This window comes from Carlito syrichta, unplaced genomic scaffold (assembly GCF_000164805.1).
Source record: "Carlito syrichta isolate Samal-C Ts95f unplaced genomic scaffold, Tarsius_syrichta-2.0.1 Scaffold314361, whole genome shotgun sequence".
NCBI classification, from domain to species: domain Eukaryota; kingdom Metazoa; phylum Chordata; class Mammalia; order Primates; family Tarsiidae; genus Carlito; species Carlito syrichta.
In genome coordinates this window covers 425,012-443,023 of record NW_007258457.1, presented here as the reverse complement: position 1 = coordinate 443,023, position 18,012 = coordinate 425,012, and positions in this window count along the sequence as shown.

The following is an 18,012-nucleotide window of genomic DNA, read 5'->3' as shown; positions in this document are numbered from 1 at the left end:
TGTGGCTATTATCATGAAATTCTTAATGTTATTTTTGAATCTATGCCAAGTTCAACCATGGCTCATCTCTTGCCATCTCCCCACCTCCTCCAGGACAGGTTTGTACCTCCTGGGTCTCTGGCTCCCAGGGCTATGTGCCTCTTGCGTCCGCCATTGCCTAGACACTGCTGCTTCCCACTTCCCCAGCCCCCAACACCATGGGGCCAAGACATAGACACTGGATCACACACGACACCCTGACACATTTTGAGGTGCGATGTGACAGCTGTCATCCTCGTCCAGTGCTGGAATTATTACTGCGTGACTAGGGAGGGGAGAGAGGGAATTCTCTTGCCCACTTCTGATGGGGCATGAAGTAGTTACATCCCCATGTGGAGATTAGACTTGCTAAAAGAAAAACTAGACAAGACAAATTTGACAGCTTATATGAGTAAAAATGATTCATGAATCTAGTAGCACTAAGAACCAGAAGAGGCTCATAGAGCTCAGCCCTATAATGTGAGGTTTTAGAGGCTGAAGACAAAAGCCAGATAGTGAAAGCCAAGGTAGCTGATTGACCACAGCTGGGTGCTTATCTCAGTTGGACATGGGGTGATGAGGCATTTGTCTTATTTGCCTCATGATCTGATCTGTTGTCTGCCTGTGATTGGCTGAAACTTGGCTGTCTGCTATACCATCCTAAGTTAGGTTAGTTTATTTACAAAGTTATGTTGCACAAAGTCCAGTAGTATCAGGCCAATCACCTTCTGTTTACTTAAATGAACAGGGATTGCAGCTACTCGGTGGTCATCCCTTGATATAAGTTCAAGTTACAGGTGGCAGGTCATGGAAAGGAGAGATCGGCTGCCATCCCCACCCACCCCCAGGGCAGCATGCATCAGTCCTACAGCAGGGGAGAGGGGATCTCATAAGGAGTGTCCTGTTGTGTGGACACATGGAGTCACAGGGCAAGGCCAGGCCCCCAGGAGTCTGTGTCTGTGCTGGCTGTTGATACCCCATCATCTAAAGGAGCTCAATGTTACATAATAGGTAAGATACCATGATTGATAGGTTGAGAGAAAGAACACAGAAGAAAGGAAACACCGTCTACTTCAGTAGCACATTTTTTCTTTTCTGTGAATGAGGGACTCCGCCTGTTCATTTTGACCTGGGTCGTGTAAATGATCAGGTCAGTACCTGAAATACCCAAGTAGGGCTGAGACATACATTCCCTCTTCCTTTTGCATAACTCACCAATTTGGGAGTCACTGAGCGAGGGCTGAGGGAGTAGATGGAGGCCCAGGGCATAATTCAAAAGGAGGTTCCTTCACATGCAGTCAGAGTGATAGAAAGGAAAAGCATTCCTGATCATGAGTCATCATTAACTTTACGTAGCTATTTCAGACTGAGAAAATAGCAGCTATGTTGTCATGGGGAAAACTCGTATACAACTAAGGAGAGCTAGAGCACTTGATTTTTTCTTTTGCAGTAGGGGCAAGAAAAGTGGGGAAAGTTTTGAAATGATCTCTTTTCCCCCCGAGGCATCTAAACTATTCTCTGCACATGCCCATAATTGTACTCGTGCACAGGCATGCTCTATGTTGACATCAAAGACTGTGATGGGGAGGTGGGGCAGAGTCTGTACTGGTTATTCTAAAGTGACTCATGAAGATGCCCCTGAGCCTTTCGGATCTGAAAAGAGCCTATCCAGAAGCACTCCCATAAAATCTTCTGTAAAGTTAAACCTTGTCTCAGGGGTTGGGCATCTTTCACGCTTGAGGCAAAAATGAAGGGAATAATGAAGGAAGAATTGTTTTTGGTCCAGATGAGTCTGACCAAAGCAGCCTGTGCCCAAGAGATCTCCAGCCCCAGCACTGCAGACTATTAGCTGGGCAGCCAGCAAGACTCTTAGTGAGAAGGAGTCTGCAGCCTCGTCAGAGACACCCTAATAATCAGAGGACCTGTTGGCATCAGTACCTCTTTCTCATCTGCTCTAATGTTCTGGGAGGCCTTCAGGCACTTGGAGCTGCTCAACCTCACTGGGGGGACAAAGAGGAAAGGGGCAGGATTGAGCTTTCAGAGTCTGGCCTGAATGGGCATGTCAATTACTGCTTTAGCCTCTATGGAGGGAGTACAGTAACGGAATCTACCACTCCTGGGGAGCTTGGAAATTACTGGAAAGCCAAAATCATGGGGGGGAGGAGGGGAGCTAGAAGTAAAATACACAGGGCTTGGAGCCAGAGCAGTTGGACACTCACATAAAGGTGACCCGGGGGCTCCTCAATCCTGCAGCGTACCCATTACTCATTCTTTGGCAATAAACCTGGAATTCAGCACTCTGGTGCTCTCTGGGCTTCTTCCTCTTTTTTCCAAAGTGATTGGCCATACTTCCCTTTGCTGATTTAACTAGCAGGTCAGCCTTTGGGAAAATGGTGTTAAAGAGAGAAATCTGTAAAATGACATATCATTTGGTGTGATTTTATGTGTTTTAGGAAGTTTTGGAAACAGCAGCCTATCTGTCCCCTTGTGTCGAACTCAATTGTCTAAGCAACAAAATTTTAGACACAAACCACTCACACTCTTCAAATGGCTCACTTTCAAAAGAGCATAGGAATTTTATTCCTTGGACCAACGGAGGAGAGAAAGAATGCCACAGCACTCAGCAGGGCAATTCAACTTTCACCAGCTAAGGCAGAGTTAAGCCTTTAGAATTGTTGCCCCCTAAAGGAAAATAAAACATGAGGAGAGGGAATTAAGATGATCTTGCATCATTAAGCAGTCATGTGCGTTACTGAAAGATGTTGCTTTCTTATTGGGACTATTAAGTATCACTTTGATTAATGGTTACTGAGAGTTAAAGGCCAGAATAAAGACAAAAAGAAACATAAAAATATCAAGAATTTTTTAAAAATCAGAACTGGGAAGAATAGATGTTTCCCACAATAAATGTTAAAAGTCATATTTGTGCTTACATATATGTACATAAAAGACGCATTTAAAACAGAAGAGAGAATCTCCTCTCTTATAAAATTACTTTTATAATTTAATGATTCTCTCAAGCTTCTATGAACCCTCTTGTGTTCTGCAATAATTTATATCAGTGTGTTTGACTTTTAATCAAATGTAGAGGTTTGTAGTCACTCACAATAAAACATGCACTGAAAGAATGGTCTTGGAAACTTTTGCACTCAGCTGTGAGTGGACGTTTCCTTTTCAAATAGAAGGGGGTAGGATTGATGTATTAGGATTTTTGTGGCATAGCAAAAATGGGAATGGAGCTGACAAAGCAGTGTAGTTTGTCAAATATTTCACATTTCCATTAGACAAGAGTTGGCTTCCAAGTTAGCACCAAATTGGTGGGGGTGTGAATCATACATTTTGTTTGTGACAAAACCCTTATTTTATGATAGCCAATGTCTTGGATTAAGAGGCAGTTCTTAGCGCTTTAGTTTGAAGAATGTGTAACTTAGGTAAATTTTTAATTAAGAGGAATGTGGTGTGCAAGATTATGACTCAGCTCTTCCTGAAGACCTTGGGAGACCAGAAAGCAAGGCAGATGCCAACGAACAGATGTAAGGAGGCTGCCCAGGAGCATTCTATACAGGGCCACATACTACCTACATCATACGTTAATGACAATGTTGTAAATAATGTTGGAAATTTTGAGGGAAAATATAATTTGGCACAGTAATACCCAAGATCTTTTATTGCCGTCAATCAATCAGCTAACACATTGGTCACTCAAGTACGCACAGCAAGAGGGATACCCAAGAAAAACATGGGAAAGGCCAGAAGTCTAACACCTGTACTGAAAGCAAGGGCTGTCTCTGAAAATTTTAAGAAGGAATAAATGGTCCACAAGTCATTTTGAAAAACTCCTTGTATGCTAATTGCAGCCATCCAAGGTCACAATGCTCAGGTGTGCTGTCTAGGATCACACATATGGTGAAATCTTCTATCTTGAAGTACAGTGAGGTGAATTTAAAATTAACATTCTATTTGCCTGTCATTTTACAAGAACTTCTGAAGTTTTATCCTTGCCATTACCTCCAAGTGATAGAAACTATAGTTTTGATACAAAAGTAAAATAAAATCAAAAGAGAGAGAGAGGAAGATTTGGTCTAGGTCAAAGTTTCTTCTGCTGTTAAGGAGAATCTGGAGGCAGATTTACATTTGGGCTGTTGACTTTTTAAAGCTTATTTTCAGCAGTACAACATCTGCCTTATCACCCCATAGCTTTACTGCCACTACTATCTAATTGCAGAGAGAGACATGATGTGTAAGAGAGGGAGGAAGGAGAGAGAGAGGGAGAGGGAAGTTAAAAAATACATTCTTTGTACTAAGAGAATCAGAAAGATAAAGAGAGTCTGAAAGAATATCAGTTGTTTTAGAAAGCTTATATGTGCAACTGGGCAAAATTGATTACCTTTCCAAAATACTCCAAAAAAAAAATTGGAAAATTAAAAAAGACATTCTCCTCATAGAGTGATTAGGAGGAGCTGAAGCTCTGGGAGATTCTTAACATAAAAACAGGTTCACAAAAATACCCAATATGTTGGCTCATGGAGGTCTTACTAGAGGAAACATTTTTATTATAATATTAGATTCCTAGAAACCCAAAATCAAGAGATTAGAGAAATTCTTTTTGTCTGGGAAAGTGTAAGGAATAGTTTATACATTCTATTCAGGGGAAACAGGAACCGAATCATTTTTACTAAGAAATGGCCTAATACTTTATGTGTTCGTGTCAGTATCATAAACGTTTTATATTAATAAGGGATTGAAAATCACACTTCTGCTATCAAGGAAGTTCAGATTCTATAGTTATACAGGTTTTTAAAACTGTAAACTTTTAATTATGTGATTGCTATTTATTTACCTGGATCAGAAAATTTTAGTACCTTCCATTCAATAAGGCTAAATTTAACATCATTGAAGAAATTAAAGCAAAGCTCCTGCCTCACTGCACAAATCAAAATATTGGATCTTCCAGTCAAACTCAGTCTTCTTAACTTTTAGTTTGAATTAATAGAGTGAAATGCCTTGTTAACTTTGGTGGAGCTATTTGGAACAGATTTATTTCTGCACACTCAGGTAATTGACTTAAATGCGTAAACAAATCTCTTTATCCAAGACAGCTATTTAAATGCATCAACTATCTGGTTTCATTTTGCATAAATCCAATTGACTTCCATGTGGTTTCTTTGCATTTTATTTGTTTGTTTTTCTGTAATAACTAACTGGATGGTGGGAAAGGTACTCAGTTGTGAGCAGCACAGATAACCACACCTTGAAAAGCGTTTGCTTCCAGTTTGGGGTGCAAGTTGAGTTTATTCTGAGTGATTCTGGCTCTCAGGTCAGGTGTCTGACTTCCATCTGTGGTGTGTTCTAGAAACCCCGGGGACAGATCAAGTCTCCCATGCACCTGGCAAACCATGCAACATTAGAGCTTGGTGTAGAGGGAAAAAGGTAATTTATTTTTCTTTGAACCCAGCTGGCATACCACATTCTTCTTGAAACAAGAGGATTGATCGTTCATGTAATTTTAATCTGGGTTAATATGCATTTTTAATAAAACTGCAGATGCTGCTGTTCTTCTTCGTACACATCCAACTCTATAGTGTCACTCACTGCTCAAGTTTTCTTGTTCATATGTTTGTGGGAAATAACTATGTTATAAAATGTGTAGTTCTTTGATGAACGTTGGCTTTTGAAACATCTTGTCTTCCTCTGTGTAAATGCAATCCTAAAATTATTACTTATCTCTGCAAACTACACATCCTAGGATCTTATTAGGGACTCAAAAATCTTCCTTGTTGAAATGTAGCCAGCTGAGTCAAAAATTTTAATGGCGAAGGATTTTGAACAAACCGACAGAAATTTCCTTGAGTGCATGACTGACAGTTCATTGTAACAGTCAGATGTGGTGCTGTCTCCTAGGACAAAACCCCAAGAACATGTCATAGCTTTGTTAGAATATGAACAATATCTAGAGTCGAACAAGTAAAATAAGTTTTTCATTAAAGCCAATTAACCACCATTTCCATGGAGTGATGGCTGTATTTGGACATTTGAACAACTGCCTGATTTTCATGTCTGCTGGGAGATGATTATCCTCAGCTGCTTTATACTTCCTGGATTTGGTTGGTTTTGTCAGCCTCTCATGCTCACTCATGATCTCTGGTTTCTAAGACACCACCGTTTTGCTGACCCTCTCTACAAGTTTTGACTCTTATTTTCAGCCTTGCCCCTGGATCTCCCAATAGTCACAACAACTTCATTCGGTTAACACTTCTGAAGGAAGAATCAGACATTGGCACTGGTTTCCCACAAATATTCTTAGGTTAATTTGGAGCTCACTGGAGCCTGCATTCACATCAAACCCTACTCCCTTACAGTGTTAATGTGTGTAATATCTATCAATTTACCCATATGAATATTGAGTTTAAAATAATGTGTCACAGTGAGCATCATATAGTGCCTTACACCAAGGATCTAACCATGAGGTTGGAAAATAGAGAAGAGAGAACTGAGACTATCTGACTACCTAGAGCTGGAACGTTACCACTAAAAACTGACACCTCTGTCCACTAGACTAGTAGCTTTCCAGAAAATTATTTCCTGGAAAGATAACACTAATCACAGGGAAATATATAACTTTGCTGTTTCCTTCAAGAAATTTTTGAAACATACTTTATTTGATCAAGAGATAAATCTCCTGGGCATATAACCTACATTTTAGGATCACAGGTTGTCCACCTGAGCAAAAATTTACTTATCGAACAACTATTTACTTTTTAAGACTAGTGATAGATCCCTCCATCAATCTTAAACTATTAGATCACAAGTTTGATCTAATCAAAATTGATTCCCTGTCTGGAAAGACCCCCCTAAAAGTATTTGAGTCCAAATTCTAAAACTCCATAAATATCTGTTCCTGTGACACAAATAAGACCATCTAAGATGGAACTCTCCTCCATTGCAAGTATGCAGATAACCTTGGTTTTGCTTGATCAACAAATTACTTGGATGAGCTTTTGAGGAAGTCAACGTCCAACAGATAGAGCAAGGCAGTTTTCTTAAGGTGTTATAAGTGCTGCAACACTGGTAAGGAAACGTGTGCTCAGAAAGAACTTAGAAGGTGCACTTGGCATAGCAACAGGGAAAGAGTGGAAAGAGACCAGGGCTAACTTTCTGTAGGAGAGATATTTAAGTGTCTCTGAAAATTAGTGAGGTGAAAAGGGGAGAAGGGGATGGGGATGGGCTGAGAGTGGGGAATGTGTTTAAGAAACAAAGGATGATATGTGCAATGGTTTAGAGGCGAAAGGGGACAAGATGAGATTCTAGATGATAGTGGCCTTGGTATGGTTGGGGCACAGAATGGTAGGCAGTAAACAGGAATGAAGTGGAGAATTAAACAGACCCAGGAGGGCTGGTGGAACAGTGGTTAGAATACTTAGAAACACTGAGATTTGAAAGAGACTTAATCATCAACATTTTTTTTTTTTTTTTTTGCAAGAGAAAAAAACCCCCACAAAATTTGGAGCAAATGACTAGAAGAAATGACTAGAAGGAAGGAAGAAAATGACTCCAGGAGTTCCAGTAACATCTCCCTTCTCAATCTGTGTTCTCTCTATAGGACTGAGGCTGGGTTCACTTTAAGGAAAGGTATTCAGTATACCTTTGAATTATACTTCAGCAAAACTTTAAAATAAAAAAAGAGAGAGAGAGAAGTATATTGTCCACAAATAACTTTCAAATTTCACATGCAATATTTGGTTGTGTTCACATTTACAGAACTTTGGAGTTTTAGCGCATGTCTGCAACATTTGATGTAAAAGAACATAAATCATTGGCAAAGCATGCTTTCATCAAACCATGAAATATGTTCACAAAGAAACCGTAATAAGTATAAAGTTCTCCAAATCCATCCAATTTGCTGGAGAGTTCATGATTGGGTCCTTTTTTATGACTACATAATACTTCATTGTGTATATAGAGGGTGCCAAAAAATGTATACACATTTTAAGAAAGGAAAAATTAGTATTAAAATTGTAATACTCAATATATACTGATAACAACAGATTAATAGAAGTCATGCTTGACTTCTGCAATTATACATTGCTACTGTATTTCAATTCAACTTTGAAAAGTAACACATGGACAACATCTTTTAAAATGTGTATACATTTTTTGGCACCCATGGTATATACCACATTTTCTTTATTCAACCCACTTTCAATGGGCAGTAGGATTGGTTCCATGTTTTTACTATTGTGAATAGTGTGACAATAAACATGCGTGTGCAGGTGTCTTTTTTTGTAGAATGCTTTATGTTACTCTGGGCATATTTCCAGGAGAGGGGTTGCTGGATCATGTAGTTAATCCTTACTTGTACCCCACATCTCTATAGTAAAATAAAATTTAATTTAAAAAAAGAAAGAAACTTAGTAAGAGCTTTCCATTGACTATCTTTGAATTTAAAAGAAACTATTAAAAATGCATTGCAAGGCTAGATGCAGTGGCTCACTCTTGTAATCCCAGCACTTTGGAAGACCAAGGCAGGAGAATTACTTGAGCGGGAGTTTGAGGTGAACCTAGGCAATAGGAAGACCTCGTCTTTACAGAAAACTAGTCAGACATGGTGGTGTGCCCCTGTCACCCCAGCAACTCATGAGGATGAGGAGGGTGAATTCCTTCAGTCAAGGAATTTGAGGTTGCAACGAGCCATGATTGAGTCACTATACTCCAGTCTGGGTGACAGAGTGAGACCCTGACTTAAAAAAAAAAATATATATTATATATATATAATATATATATATAATATATATATATAATATATATATATATATATTACGGTAAGTAAAATTATACCAAAAATAGGCAAAACATTTATACTGTCATGGAAACTAGAAATAAGATAAAATTTTATTATTAGTGAAAAAGCAAGAATATTAGCTTCCTAGCACTGCTGTAACAAATCACCACAACTAAGTGGCCAACAACAAAGGAAATTTATTTTATCACAATTCTGAAGGACAGAAGTCAAAATCAACATACTTGCAGGGTGGTATTGTGTTTAAAACCTCTACAGAAGCTCCCCCCTTGCCATTTGCGAACTTCTGGTAGCTCCAGAAATACTTGGCATTCCCTCACTTGTAAATGTATTTCTTCAATTTCTGCATCCTTCATCAACGTAGCATTTGCCCTATGTCTCTTTGTGCCCGTGTCTCTTCACCAGTCTCACTGGAGTAAATCCCATACTAATGATCTCATCTCGACTTTTCTTACATCTGCAAAGACTCTATTTCCAAATAAACGGACAGTCACAGGTACTGGAGGTCAGAACTTCAACAATTTTGGGGAAGGACACAATTCAACCCCTATCAACAAGTTACAAAAATATATGCAGTGTGACTCATTTAGATAAAAGTATGCACATATGGACAGGTGTATGACTATGCAAATCACAGAAAGGACTAGAAAGATAAAAACTATTTCAACTGTGCTTCCCTTTAGGAAGGATGAAGGGAAGCTTTCACATTTCCCCCTAAGTATTTAGAAGTGTTTGACTATTTTACAATGATAGTTTATTACTAATATAATTTATTTTTTCCAATACATATTGATTGAGTGCCCCCCCAAAAGATATCTGCTCCAATAAAACATATGTAAAAGAAACTTCTTAAAAAAAAAAAAAAAAGGATGTGGAATTTCAAGGGGGTATGTCAGCTCATTAAATTTATTTAGGATTCAGAATTTTTTAAACCCTCAAGATAGAAAAAACAAAATCTAGATCATATTTGGGTCATATTTAACTTATTTAATTTTCATATTTACTTAGTTTTAATAAACTTAATTTTGCATCACCCTCTATCTTTTTACTACATTCATCCCAATTCAGGTGGCTTTTTAATTTTTATGAATAAAGTAAGTAAAAATAATCAAGGTTAGTTATTCTACAGATTCATAGTCTTTAGTTCAGTTTTCTGACCAGCATTCTTGCTTGTTGTCTAATTAAACATATATATGTGAATTCTGTATTCTAATATAGTATTACTTAGGCACAGTGTGCATAATGATATCAAAATAGTATTTTAGTGTGGTTAGTCAAGATCCACAATGTTTTCAACTGATAACTATAATCAAAACAGCATAGACTTTGTGACCTGTGGACAACAAAAATTTATTCCTCATAGTTCTGGAAGCTGAACTATTTTACACAGCAAAATAAAGAACTTCCCATTAAAATGACCATGTTTTGATGAGTTTACTTGGATGCTAAAGCATTTAGGAGACTGAGATGTCCAAGATTAAGATAATGATAAATTCAGTGTCTGGTGACCTCCCACTTCTTGATTCAAAGACAACTCTATTCTCATTTTGTCATCACACAGTGGAAAGGACGAAGAACATTTTGAGAACTTCTTTTATTAAGGTCATCAATCCCATTTACATGGGCTTTACTCTCTTGACTTATTGACTTCCCAAAGGCCTCATCTCCAAATAACATCACTTTGGGGGTTAAATTTCAACGAATGTATTTTGGGAAAACACAGATATTCAGCCTATAACATTTAGCATTAAGTTTTCGTGGAAATTATAAACCACAATGCATTAATTGAGATATAACCATTCTGTAATCTTTACCTTAAACTTTATAATCTAAAGCAATGCCTACACTTAAATTCTTTTAACCCATTTTCCCCCTCATCTTCATCAGTTTGGTAGTTTCTGTACTATGCTTGGTTTGTGGGAGTTTTTTGACAAATCAGAGTGGTTCAAGCCTGGGGATAGCCTCCCTGTATATAATACGAGGCCATTCTTTTCTGAGGCTTTGGAAAGTTTTCTGTGACCAGGAGTCTTTATATCCTTGGAATGTATCTCCCTAGTCACAGACCACCAAACATTTTATACTCCGTTTGCACTAAGAGGAAACTTCTCTCTTTATTTTCTCACTATTTCTGAAAGCATTTTCTTTTATTACCTCCCATTATGAGACACCAGCTTACTCTCTTCAGTGAGTTTAGAGTATTTATAGAGGAGTGTGGAGAAAAATTGTCTATAAGTAGTTTCCACTGTTTTTCTTTCAGAAAGTTCTGAGACTGGGGAATACAAAGAAGCTGTCTTTCTGGTTGTAATGGATGTAAGAAAAAATGCAAAATTTAACACAAATATCTCCAATAGATTCTTGTCACTACATTATTTAGGCATAATGATAAGTTTGCAATAAGCTCAACATTTGCTAACAAAGCATTTATAAACACTGCAAAGAGCAAATATTTATGTTTCTGTAGAGGTGTTTTCTAATTCCAACCTTGAGATGTGAGTAGAATAAAATATATATTAAGATTTGCTTTTAACCAAACTGTTAAAGATAAAATTGAAATAAATGTCAGTAAGTAATTGTTCTATAATTAAGCCAATAAGTCATCTTTTTTCTTTCTGAATAGAATCTGACCTTGATAAAATTTATTTAAAAATTTCAAACCCATTTTTTTAGCATTGAAGTAAATCTTAGTCAAATTATCTTATGATTGACATGAATAAGAAATGTGTAGAAAATACATGTAAAAAATATGTTTGCTTCATACATAACTTGAAAACCAACAAGGAAAAATATGTATTGAGATGTTTTTAAGGTTTTTAAGGTGTATATTAAAGAAACAGGAATTAGAACTTGTCTTTGTCATTAAACAGCAAAATAAAGAACTTCCCATTAAAATGGCCATGTTTTGATGAGTCTGAGTTTACTTGGATGCTAAAGCATTTAGAAATACACTGTTCAGCACCTTGTCCCTTCAGAATTCAGCAATGTTCTGCAGATATATCTCACCACATCTTCACTATAGTTTTATCAATATAAGTAAATATTCACCATTTTCAGATTGGTTTCTGTTTCATGTGTTTGTGACTGTGGAAATTATAGCCAGTGATTTTGTTGATCTTCTTTATTTTAATGCTTTCCTTCACCTTGAACAAATAACAATTTCTCTACACTATAGTTTTCTATCTGTCAGGAGGAAGATATGATCCAGATCGAATACATACATACAGATGCATTACATCAGTGGGAGAAACTATTTTTATTATAATATTTTTCAATATTTTAAATATAAATATTAATTATAAATTTTTACATATTATAAATATAAATTATAAATATAAATAATATAAAATGGGTTTCAACTCATTTTCCACTAAACATTCCTTTTTCTTCAAATAATTTTAGCTATTTAATCAATGACCCTGTCTTAATGTTGATTACATGCGAGTTTTAAAGCCAAACACCAAGAATACCATAATGAACAAAACAGAGGCAATCTAATTTTTCCTCATGGAATTGAAAGTGTTGTGCTGCTGGGAGAAGACGATTGGCACATAAAGAGGTGTGTAGGTAACGACAGACAACCACCATCCCACAATTGCAGGATATAATTCTGAACTATGATGATACCAGAAGGAGACATACATGATACAATGGGAGATATGAAAGAGAGCCTGGAAGATGAGTAAAAGAGTTCACTTGGGGACACGGTGGAGAAGACATTCCAAGCAAAAGAGGCAAATGTGGGGATCTTGAGGCAGGAAAGGACATAAAACATTCTTGCCAGGTATGGTGGCTCATACCTGTAATCGCAACACTTTAGGAGGCCAAGGCAGGAGAATTGCTTGAGCTTGAGTTCAGGAGTTTGAGATCAGCCTGGTCAACATAGCAAGACCTTGTCTCTACAAAAAAATTTTTAAAAAATTAACTGATTTGGTAGCAATCCCTATAGTCCCAGCTACTCAGGAGGCTGAGGAAAAGGATTCCCTGAGCCTAGGAGATTGAGGCTGCGGTAAACCGTGATCTTGCCTCTGTACTCCAGCCTAGGCAACAGAGACTCCCCCAACTCAAAATAATAATAGTAATAATAATAATGAAAATTAAGAAAGAAAGACTATAAAACATTCTAAAACCGATGGAGTTAGAGTTTGTATCCTAAGGGAGAAAATAACGGGAGTCCATGAGGGTGGGCAGAACCAAACAAGAAGTTCCTAGAATGACTTTTAAAAAATTTTTTAACTCCCCTGGGAAGTTATGTCAACATTTTTAGCTGGAAATAGTGATTTGGCTCGATTTGAATTTTTAAAAGGGTCACTCTGATAGCCTTGTGGAAATCAGCCTAAAGTCAGGGGAAACAAAAGCAAGTCAACTAGTTAGTTACAAATTGCCTAGCAGAGGCTTGGTGGCAGGGATGGAAACCTAGTGACAGAGAATTTTTAAAAAAATAGAGGGACTTGATTGAGATATCAAGTTTTTGCTCCCATAATCTCTGTCCTGTTTCATTGGTCTATGCATCTATTCTTGTACTAGTACCAGGCTGTTTTAGTTACTACAGCATTGTAGCGAAGTTTAAAACCTGAAAATGTAATGAATACCACTTACTGTGTTTGTTTTGCTGAAGATTGTTTTGGCTATTCATGTACATTTTGTTTCCGTATAAATTTCTGTGCTGTTGTTCCCAGGTCTGAGAAAAATGATGCTGGTAATTTAATGGATATTGCATTGAATCTGTAGATTGCCTGAATATCGCATGACCTCACTCATAAGTGGGCCCTGAACACTAGTCACATTAGCACAAGGGAGGACGCAGCAGTCACTGGGCACTGCCATGGGAGGAGAAGGGCATGTAACAACACAAAATGTACCTGGTTCTAAACCGGAGAAAGTGAGGGCCAATTGAAAGCCCAAACTTCACTTGCATGTAGCCTACTTGTATAGTTAATCCTTTCTTATATCTCACATCTCTATAATAAAATAAAAGGAGGGATTTGCCTTCTAATTATTGGAATCAATAAAATTGGGAAATTGGATATAAGGGCTCAAAAAGAGTGAACTGTGTGGGACAACTCCCAGATTTGGTGCGAACACCTTGGTCCATGGCATTGTTCTTTGTGGATAGGAAGAACACTGGAGGCAAGGAAGAATTGAGGAAGAGGAAACTCAGTTTCATTTTACACAGACTACATTCCAGATGCATTAAAAGTTTTCAGAAGAGACATAGGTATGAAGTTGGCTGTGTGGGTCTAGAGACCAAAAGAGAGGTCTTGGATTGAGAAATCCATCTGGAGTTTTCTATGTAGTAGGGACATAAAACCATAAAAGCAGAGTGGATTATAAAGAGAGAAGAAAATATCATCCAGCATTAGGTTGTACACTACTGTGACATTTAGAAGCCCTGCAGAAGAGAAGACAAAACAGAAACAATGGAACAGTCTATTCTTTGATAATCTTTTCAAAAATATATGGAACAGAAGGAGAATGTAAGTCAGTGGTCACAAACAAAGTTATGTCAGCGGCAGGCGGAGGAAGCAGCCTGTTACAAAACAACAAGTGCTTGGTCACTTGTGTTGTCATCTGCCTAGTTTCGGACTCATTTAAGCTGTTTGATGTAACAAAGTACAAAAATATTTATGTCCATAAGATCTACAGTCTGCTAGCCATGAGTCTGGGACTTCTGACTCAACCCACTGTCAAAGAATTTTGTTTGTCTGAAAACAGAAAAATTGTCTTTTAACTTGTGTCATGAACTATGTACCAAGTTGATTAAAGATAAGATGACAAATGAACCAAAGACTAATTTTCCTTATAACAATAAGGATATTTGAGAGCTAACTCTATCCCATTTTTATACACCCAGTTCTAGACTTCTACCAAACAGTATGGCTTCAAAGAATTTCTCTCTTTTCTCTTATGATAGATAAAGCTTTTTTTCCTATAACTGCTCTTTTTGGTGACTTGCACATTGTTACATAAATGTAAACTTTCCAATTTCTACAGTAGACCATGCATGCAAGGGTATTTATATCCTAATAATAACCCTGAATACATTTTTGATATATGATTTTCAAATACTTCAATGATATTTACTTTGATGTGAATGTGCTCTTCTCAAAAAGATCCAGGTTTAGAATAAGTAGTCAATTTAATAAAATCACACTTTTATCATTTTTCTAATTATATATTGAGTTCCTACAGTGTTCAGGATATTTCAGCTTATGCGTAAGACTCTGGTAGCAAGCAGTGATCAAACAGTAATTTGAGAGCAGCATTTATACATTTGATCCTTTACTTACATGCTTGTATGATGCTACTGAATCAACCACAGCACACTGATGTGACGTGTGCGCCTGTCTTTAACAGCATCCATGTATCAAACCCACATTTATTGGGACTTCACAATGTGCAGAGTACCGTGTTAAGCTCTGAAAATATACAAATGAAGAACACATGGCTCTTTTGAAGGAAAGAAGCTGTATTTTGAGATGACAACTACAACCTCAAGTGATGTATATATTGTGTTTAAATCCAGTGGGAGGGTGGAGTTGGGAGGGTCTAATTTAACTTGGGGTGGAGGGTGGAAATAGTGCAAGACAATTTGTTTTGGGAGACATAAGCCAAATCATTAAATATAAGTAAAATAGTCTCATAAACATGGGCTAGAAAGGGCATTTAGACAAAGCAGCAAATACTCTGTGATGATGAACTGAACAGGAGAACACTAAGGCATCAGAATAACCAAACAATATCATGTAACAATTTACATTATATAGGGATCCCTCCTTTTTCTTCAGTTTTGCTTTTCATGATTGTAATTACTCATAGTTAACCAATGGTTGAAAATATTAAGTTTTACATTGCACACTGTTCTGAGTAGCATGCTGAAGTCTTTCTGTCTCACAACTAGGACACGAAACCTCCCTTAGCCCAGCGTCACTATGCTTTCTGTATATTATCAGCCCTTTAGTCAAGTAGGTGCTACCTTGGTGATCATATCAACTATCGTGGTATTGAAGTGCTTGTGTTTAAGGCAGACTTATTTTATTTAATAAGAAATGCAAAGTACAAGAGTAGTAATACTGGCATATTGTTGTAATTTTTCTATTTTAGTATGTTATTGCTATGAATCTCTTACTGTTTCTAATTTATAAATTAAACTTTATCATATGTGTGTATGTATAGGAGGAGACCATTTATATAAGGTTTGGTACTATCTTCAGTTTCAGGCATTCACTGGGGATTCTTGGAACAATATCCCTGAAGATTAAGAGGAACTATTGTATTAAAATGAGAGAATAAAGGCAAAAATGTATAGCTCATTAAAAGCAATATCATCAAGTATTCTTTGGTGTTTCTTTAGTGGGTTACTGAGTTGATTCATTGAGATACAATGTACTTTGGCATAAGCCATGTTCTAGCGTGTCTATAGACTGAGTGAGGCTAGGAATTCACATTTGAAAGATAAATGTCAATAGAAATCCTATTACAGAGGCATAATAGGATAGTCTGAGTGTCTTACTTGTATTCAGATTTAAAGAGCTAGATCTTTCCTTTCAAAAATATTGTTTTTTATTATAATAGATGAATTGAAAATGTTTCCCACAATTGTTATTTACTTTGTTGAACTAGAATATAATTGATATTCACTTCTCATCTATTACAAATTGACTGGCTTGCTCTCAAATATATACATTTTACTTAACAGTCTGAAAGATTCTACTGTGTATCAGGTACTGGAAGTACAAAGATAGGTGAAGCCTGTTCTCTACTTTTAGAGGTTTCAATCTAAACTGGAGAGTAAACAATTTTTACTGTGACACTTCACAAAAACTATAATAGAGGAAACATGTGGTACTGTATGGTAAATGGCAGAGGCTCCTGCTTGCACAAGTCTGAGTGGGCTTCAGGAAATGGGACCATTTGATCTGGAACTGAAATATGAGTAGGAAGTTATCAGGAGAATTTTAGGCACCACAGGTGTAAATGTGGGATAAGGGTGCTAATTTTGATATCTGCTTATAGTTTGTGCTAGCCAAAATGATGGATATAGCCGATAATAGCAGAAATGAGCCACAGGGCTCAGACCAGATTATAGAAGACTTTATGTACCATAAATACTTTTACTATACAATATCACCTCTAAAATATTACCATACTAAAGGTATCCCAAGCTTTCAATTTTGTGTTTATTTGGTTTTGTTTTTATCTTCTAATTATTTATATTTCAGAAACTTATTTTTCTCATAGTTGCTCTTGCTAAAGAACAATGCTAATACTAAATACTGTGTTTATGTATTTATGTTTGAGAAAACCCTTTCCACATATACTTCTCTTTAACTCTCAACCTTCTTCTCTGATTTTCTACTCCTGAAGACATCTAAATGTGGAAACCACAAATAAAATCACCTTAAATTCATACTGCCCTTGAAATTTTTATTCATGGCAACAAATCTGGGAATTCATTTCAGGAAGACAGTCTTTTCAAAACCCTACATCCAGTGCAAAGGAATTACTAAATGTTGTGTTCACATTTAGCAGGGAACAATAAAATGTAATCAATAAAAGTCTCACATTTGAACAAAATGATATATTTGTATTACTTTATTACATTTTCTTTTCAAAAAATCTTAACATAGGTAGTCATGAAAAGTCACAGACATAAAAATTATTATAAACATTCTCTAAGATTATATACATGCAAAACATTGTATACACAATATGTAAAGCATACACACAATTTTTATAAATATATAAACATATTTTTATAATAGGTAGTTAATAAATTAAACACATTTTAAATACTATTGATTTTATAATAAATTTTTGCTATCTATCCATTTTCTTTCTTAGCATAAATTAAAAGTATGGTTTATGCATGTGATGGCCCATGACACATTTCTGACATTAAAAAGTCTACTTAATCTCACAACTTTGAAAACTAATCATTTTAAATGATTTCTATCTTTATTTGTTGAAAGGATCAGTGACATCCACTTAAATGTTCTCCTTTGTTTGAAAATGGTACTCTGATGTTTTAGGACTAGAAAAATGTATTTTTTTCTAAGAAGCCCTCTGCATAAGATAAAAGCATAAGACGGTATTTTTAATATCTCCTTGAATTTAATAAAGGATGGTGCAAAAATTTTTTTATGTGATGTGGGATATGGTGGTTTTAAAATCTCTCTTTGTCTCCTATTCTGACACTTTCC